Below are 7,318 nucleotides of genomic sequence, written 5' to 3'. Positions count from 1 at the left end.
CTGTTTTTTCCTTAAGGATGAGAGGGTCTCACGTGGCAAGGAATGGAATGTGGCTGTCTCTGGGAGCTAAGAGCAGGCCCCTGGCTAACAGCCAACAAGGAGAGTCAGACATCAGTCCTACAACCATAAGGAACTGAATTCCACTAACATCAAAAACAAGTTTAGGGCCAGGTGCGGTGGCTCACGCCTGTAATCCCAGCACTCTGAGAGGCCAAGGCAGGCGGATCACTTGAGATCAGGAGTTCGAGACCAGCCTGGGCAACATGGTGAAACCCCGTCTCTACAAAAAATACAAAAATTAGCCGAACATGATGGTGCGTGCCTGTGATCCCAGCTACTTGGGAGACCGAGGTGGGAGGATGGCTTGAACCCTGGAGGCTAAGGTTGCAGTAAGCTGAGATTGTACCACTGCACTCTAGCCTGGGTAATAGAGCCAGACTTTGTCTCAAACAAACAAACAAACAAACAAAAAAAACACACAAAAGCAAACAAACCAAAAACAAGCTTGGAAGCCTCCAAACAAGACCTCAGTCTGGTAACACCTTGATTTTAACCTTATGATACTCTGAGCAAAGGACCCCGTCATGCCATGCCAGACTTCTGACCTCCTGAACTGGGAGCTTATAAATGGGTGTGTTGTTTTAAGCCACTGAGTTTGTGGTTGTTATGTAGCAATAGAAATCTAATTTGCTGTGTTTTAAAGGGTGTGGAGAAACCAGCACATTCATTTATTGCATTTAAATGATTACATGAATTTTTGGGCATGTAAATAGATATGACCTCCATGGAGGGCAAATTGGCAATATCTATGAAAATTCAAGTTGCTCGCCAGGCGCAGGGGCTCACGCCTGTAATCCCAGAACTTTGGGAAGTCAAGGCGGGTGGATCACTTGAGGTCAGGAGTTCAAGACCTGCCTGGCCAACATGGTGAAACCCCATCTCTACTACAAATACAAAACTTAGCCCGGTGTGGTGGCTTGTGCCTGTAGTCCCAGCTACTTGGGAGGCTGAGGCAGGAGAATCGCTTGAACCCAGGACGTGGAGGTTGCAGTGAGCAGAGATCGTGCCACTGCACTCCAGCCTGGGTGACAGAGCAAAGACTCCATCTCAAAAATAATAAATAAATAATTAAATAAATAAATATATAGCTATCAATAGTAGGATAGCCAAATACATGATGGTGTGACCCTCTTAATGAGGCCACTCCAGAGATATTGAAACAGAAAATTCTCCAGGAATTGCTTATAGGCAAAACTGTAAGGTTTAGGATAGTGTATAGAATGCTATTTATATGGGGCAAAAAAGAAAAATGTCATCAGATATGTTGGTGAAGACACAGAAGATGTCTGGAAGATAAACAAGAAACTGGTTCTGACAGCTGCCTTTGGGGAGGGACCCAGGAAGGAGAGACACTGTTTCCAGGTTATCTTTGTTCTCATCTGAGAACAGAGAAGATGTATGTTTTACCTGTTCAGAACAACACACGCACAAAATACAAGAGTAGTTCTGCCCCTGTGGATACTTGAAGAGAATGTAGTTTCTTTTTTTTTTTTTTTTTTTTTTGAGATGGAGTTCTCGCTCTGTCACCCAGGCTGGAGTGCAATGATGCCATCTCAGTTCACTGCAACCTCTGCCTCCCGGGTTCAAGTGTGCCTGCCTCAGCCTCCCAAGTAGCTGGGATTACAGGAGTGCACCACCACGTCCGGCTAATTTTTGTATTTTTGGTAGAGACGGGGTTTCGCCATGTTGACCAGGCTGGTCTCAAATCCCTGACCTCAGGTGATCTGCCCACCTCATCCTCTCAAAGAGCTGTGATTAGAGGCGTGAGCCACTGCGCCCGGCCAAGAATGTAGTTTCTTTAAAGGAAGGAAGGAGGCCTGGCAGGGTGGCTCACACCTGTCATCCCAGCACATTGGGAGGCCAAGGTGAGAGGATCACTTAAGTTCAGGAGTTCAAGACCAGCCTGGGCAACATAGCAAGACCCCATCTCTACAAAAAAATAAAATAATTGGCAGGGCATGGTGGTGCATGCCTGTAGTCCCAGCTACTCAGGAGGCTGAGGTAGGAAGATGGCTTGAGCCGGGAGGCAAGGGATGCAGTGAGCCGAGATCATGCTAATGTACTCCAGCCTGGCCAACAGAGCAATACACCGTCTCAAAAACTAATAATAACAAAGGAAGGGAGGAGGGAGAGAAGCGAGGGAGAGAGAAAGGAGGAGAGAGGAAGGGAGCAAGATGGAAAAGGGTAGAGCAAGATTTCCTGCCATTTCCCCTCTGTTCAGCTGAATCTTTGTCTTCTACTTGGTATCAACATATGGCTCATTTCCAGGCAAATGTCCACTTGCAGACAGGCACAGAGACACCCCCTGTGAGAACGACTCCCTGCTGGCTTCTGGTGCTGCCTGTACACCCACCTGGTGCACACTAGGTGCCCCATCGATATTTGCTGCTGTCTATGCAAAGGACTGACTGATGATGCAATCGTGTTCTTCTCCTTGCCAAGTTAGGGTGGAAATGTGGGGTTTTTTTTTAATGTTTGTTGAAGATTTCTAAACTTTCATTTAAAAGTTGGCATTTCCAGGCCAGGCATGGTGGCTCACGCCTGTAATCCTAACACTTTGGGAGGCTAAGGTGGGCAGATCACTTGAGGCCAGGAGTTCGTGGCCAGCCTGGCCAACGTGGTGAAACACGGTCTCTACTAAAAATATAAACATTAGCCAGGCATGGTGGCACGCGCCTGTAATCCCAGCTACTCGGGAGGCTGAGGCAGGAGAATCACTCGAACCCGGGAGGTGGAGGTTACAATGAGCCGAGATCCCGCCACTTCACTCAAGCCTGGGCGACAGAGCGAGACTCTGATTCAGAAATAAATAAATAAATATAAGTTGGCATTTCCAGCCTGTGCAACATGGCAAAACCCCGTCTCTACAAAAAAATACAAAAATTAGCCAGGCGTGGTGGCACACACCTATAGTCCCAGCTACTTGAGGATGAGGTGGGAGGATTGCTTGGGCCCAGGGAGGTCGAGGCTACAGGGAGCTGTGATCACACCACCTGTACTCCAGCCTTGGCAACAGGAAGAGACGCTATCTCAAAACAACAGGCCAGGAGCAGTGGCTCACGCCTGTAATCCCAGCACTCTGGGAGGCCGAGGTGGGTGGATCACCTGAGGTCAGGAGAACAGCCTGGCCAGCATGGTGAAACCCTGTGTCTCCTAAAAGTACAAAAATTAGCCAGGAGTGGCGGTGCGTGCCTGTAATCCCAGCTACTAGGGAGGCTGAGGCAGGAGAATCGCTTGAACCCAGGAGGCAGAGGTTGCAGTGAGACGAGATCACACCACTGCATTCCAGCCTAGGCGACAGAGCAAGACTCCGTCTCAAAAAAAAAAAAAAAAAAAAACAGAACAGAATCTGGCGCTGGGCACAGTGGCTCATGCCTGTAATCCCACCACTTTGGGAGGCTGAGGTGGGTGGATCACTTGAGGCCAGGAGTTGGAGACCAGCCTGGCCAACATGGCAACCCCCCCATCTCTACTAAGAATACAAAAATTAGCTGGGTGTAGTAGCAGGTACCTGTAGTCCCAGCTACTCGGGAAGCTGAGGTGAAAGGATCACTTGAACCAGGGAGGCAGAGGTTGTAGTGAGCCAGGATTTTGCCACTGCACTCCAGCCTGGGCGACGGAGTGACGTTCCATCTCAAAAATATATATATATAAATTTAAAAAATAGAATATGGCATGGACTCCAGACCTAGCTTCATGGAAGATCCGGCCCTGCCCACCCTGACAATGGTTGGGGTTGTATTAATACCCTGCAGTCTGGCCCTTCGGAACCGTGTGCCATTCTGCACTATTTCTCACACCCGCACGCCCTTCCCCTTTGTAGGTACCTCCCCCTGGAACCTAATCCCTCCTCCCTCTTTTGTGCCTGACCAACTCAGGCTTCATATCTGATTTGGTTCAAGGCTTTCTGTTTGGTAAAAAGCTTTTTGTCTGCTAAAACATGATCCAGGCAGTCTGGGTTGGAGGCCATTCCCCTGTGCTCCCAGAGCCCCCATGCACATCTCGACTGTCTTAGTTTGCATTCCCCCAAAAGCAAATGCTGACACAAGGACTTGGGTGCAGGTGGTTTATTTGGGACAGGATCTCAGGAGTCAGATGTGAGAGAGCAGGGGAGGTGAGACGGGGCAAGGAGAAAACCAATGGTGCTTAAGAGCTGGTAACCCCTGTGGGCAACTGGTTTGCAATCCCCTGCTGGGGATAGCTGGGGAGACTGAGTGGAGCACACTTCAAAATTATCCCAGGCATGGTAGCTCACGCCTGTAATCCCAGCACTTTGGGAGGCTAAGGCGGTCGGATCACCTGAGGCCGGGAGTTCGAGAACAGCCTGGCCAAGATGGAGAAACCCCATCGCTACTGAAAATACAAAATTGGCTGGGCGCAGTGGCTCATGCCTGTAATCCCAGCACTTTGGGAGGCCGAGGCGGGCAGATCACCTGAGGTCAGGAGTTCGAGACCAGCCTGACCAACATGGAGAAACCCCACCTCTACTAAAAATACAAAATTAGCCGGGCATGGTGGCACATGTCTGTAGTAATCCCAGCTACTTGGGAGGCTGAGGCAGAAGAATCGCTTGAACCCGGGAAGCGGAGGTTGTGGTGAGCCGAGATCATTCCATTGTACTCTAGCCTGGGCAATAAGAGTGAAACTCCGTCTCAAAAAAAAAAAAAAAAAAAAAAATTAGCCAGGCATGGTGGTGCATGCCTGTAATCCCAGCTACCCGGGAGGCTGAGGCAGGAGAATCACTTGAATGTGGGAGGCGGAGGTTGCAGTGAGCCAAGATTACACCATTGTACTCCAGCCTGGGCAACAAGAGCGAAACTCCATCTTAAAAAACAACAACAACAACAACAGCAACAAAAACTGGTAAAATGGTCAATTTGGGGCACAGTGGCTCACACCCGTCATCCCAGCACTTTGGGAAACCAAGGCTGGAGAACCGCTTGAGGCCAGGAGTTTGAAATGAGCCTGGTCAACATAGCGAGACCCCATCTCTACAAAAAAAAAAAAAATTATCCAGGCACGGTGGCTCAAGCCTGTAATCCCAGCACTTTGGGAAGCCAAGGTGGGCAGATCACCTGAGGTCAGGAGCTGGAGACCAGCCTGGCCAACATGGTGAAACCCCGTCTCTACTAAAAATACAAAAAATTAGCCAGGCATGGTGGCACACACCTGTAATCCCAGCTACTCAGGAGGCTGAAGCAAGAGAATCGCTTGAACCCGAGAGGTGGAGGTTGCAGTGAGCCGAGATGGTGCCACCCCACTCCAGCCTGAGCAACAGAGTGAGACTTCGTCTCAAAAAAACAGAAAAAAAACAAAAATTATCCATGCATAGTGGTGAGCGCCTGTAGTCCTAGATACTCTGGACTCTAATTCCTCATTTCCCCCTCCCCCCTAGCTCCTGTCAACCACCATTCTACTTTCTGCTGTCTCAATGTGTGTGATTCTTCCAGGAACCTCAGATAAGTGAACTCATACAATGTGTGCCCTTTTGTGTCTGGCTTCTTTCCCTTAGGAAAACATCTTCAAGGTTCATCCATGTTGTAGCCTGTGTCAGAATTTCCTTCCAGGCCAGGCATGGTGGCTCACACCTGTAATCCCAGCACTTTGGAAGGTCGAGCTGGAAAGATCACTTAAGGTCAGGAGTTCGAGACCAGCCTGGTTAACATGGTAAAACCTGGTCTCCACTAAAAATGCAAAACTTAGTCGGGCATGGTGGCACACATCTGTAATCCCAGCTACTCGGGAGGCTGAGGCAGGAGAATCACTTGAACCCGGGGGGCGGAGGTTGCAGTGAGCTGAGATAGTGCCACTGCACTCCAGCTGGAGCGACAGAGCAAGACTCTCTCAAAAAAAAAAAAAAAGAATTTCCTTCCTACAAAATTTATGTCCTACAAAAAATAAGATAAAATAAAAATTAGCCAGGCATGGTGGCACACACCTGTACTCCCAGCTACTTGAGTGGCTGAGGCTGGAGCCTCACTTGAGCCCAGGAGTTCAAGGATATAATGAGCTATGATTGCACCACTGCACTCCAGCCTGGGTGATGGTGACAGAGCGAGACCCTGTCTAAAAAAAAAAAAAAAAAAAAAAAAAAAAAAAAAAGATGGTCAATTTTATGTTAGATGTTTTTTACCGCAATTGAGGAAGAAAAAAAAAAAGCCTCATTGGAGGACAGGAAAGCTGGGACTTTTCTTCATCAACTCTCATCTCCAACTGCTAACTCCCTCCTCACCTACAATTCAAGGTTACCCCTCCAGTGGCTCTCAAGAGAAGCCGAGAGAGGCAGGCGCTTGAGGTAGGATATGAGGTGGTCACCTGCCTGCCACAGCTACAGGTAAGCTCAGGTGAGCCCAGGTACTATGGGGCAGGCCACAGACAGCATCTGCGACATCTATCATAACACTTTCACAGCAAATTGAAGTTTTGTTTGTAGTTCCTCCTCCACTCCAACAGACTATATTTTCTTTACTTTTTTTTTTTTTTTTTTTTTTTTTTGAGATGGAGTTTCACTCTTGTTGCCCAAGCTGGAGTGCAATGGCACAATCTCGGCTCACTGCAACCTCCACCTCCAGGGTTCAAGCGACTCTCCTGCCTCAGCCTCCCGAGTAGCAGGGATTATAGACACACACCACCACGCCTGGCTAATTTTTTGTATTTTTAGTAGAAACGAGGTTTCACCATGTTAACCAGGCTGATCTCAAACTCCTGACCTCAGGTGATCTGCCCATCTTGGCCTCCCCAAGTGCTAGGATTACAGGTGTGAGCCACCGCACACAACCTAGACTATATTTTCATGTCTGTATCCGGTTTCAAGCAATACAGTGGTACACACTGACTGCTCAAAAGCAATTTACTGAATGAATGAATGGATAGATGAATAAATGAATGAATGAACAAACCCGGAGTTTCTGTTACCAAGTACTGACAGAGCAGGTAGATTTTGTGGGTACTAGGATCCAATTGCAGCGGCTTGGATGCCAGAGTGAGTTGTCAACTTTAATAATTTGTGGGGAACTTTCACACAGAGAAATTGACAGAAAACACGGGAGTTTCAAATCATAAAAGTCTCAAAACAACTTGGTAAATGAGATGGTTCCATATCCACCTCGGGTCACAAGGATGAATGTAGCACCGAGAGCCATAGGAAGTGACTTCCTCAGCATCCTCTTCTCAACAAGGGATCCGTCCTCAAACTTCCCTGTGAGTCCAAACAGAGGGGCTGTTTCTTTTGAGTTTCCTTTTTAAGCCTAACTGCTAT

The sequence above is a fragment of the Macaca thibetana genome, chromosome X (assembly GCF_024542745.1).
Source record: "Macaca thibetana thibetana isolate TM-01 chromosome X, ASM2454274v1, whole genome shotgun sequence".
NCBI lineage: Eukaryota > Metazoa > Chordata > Mammalia > Primates > Cercopithecidae > Macaca > Macaca thibetana.
The sequence above is the reverse complement of the archived record's forward strand: the minus strand, read 5'-3'. Positions refer to the sequence as shown.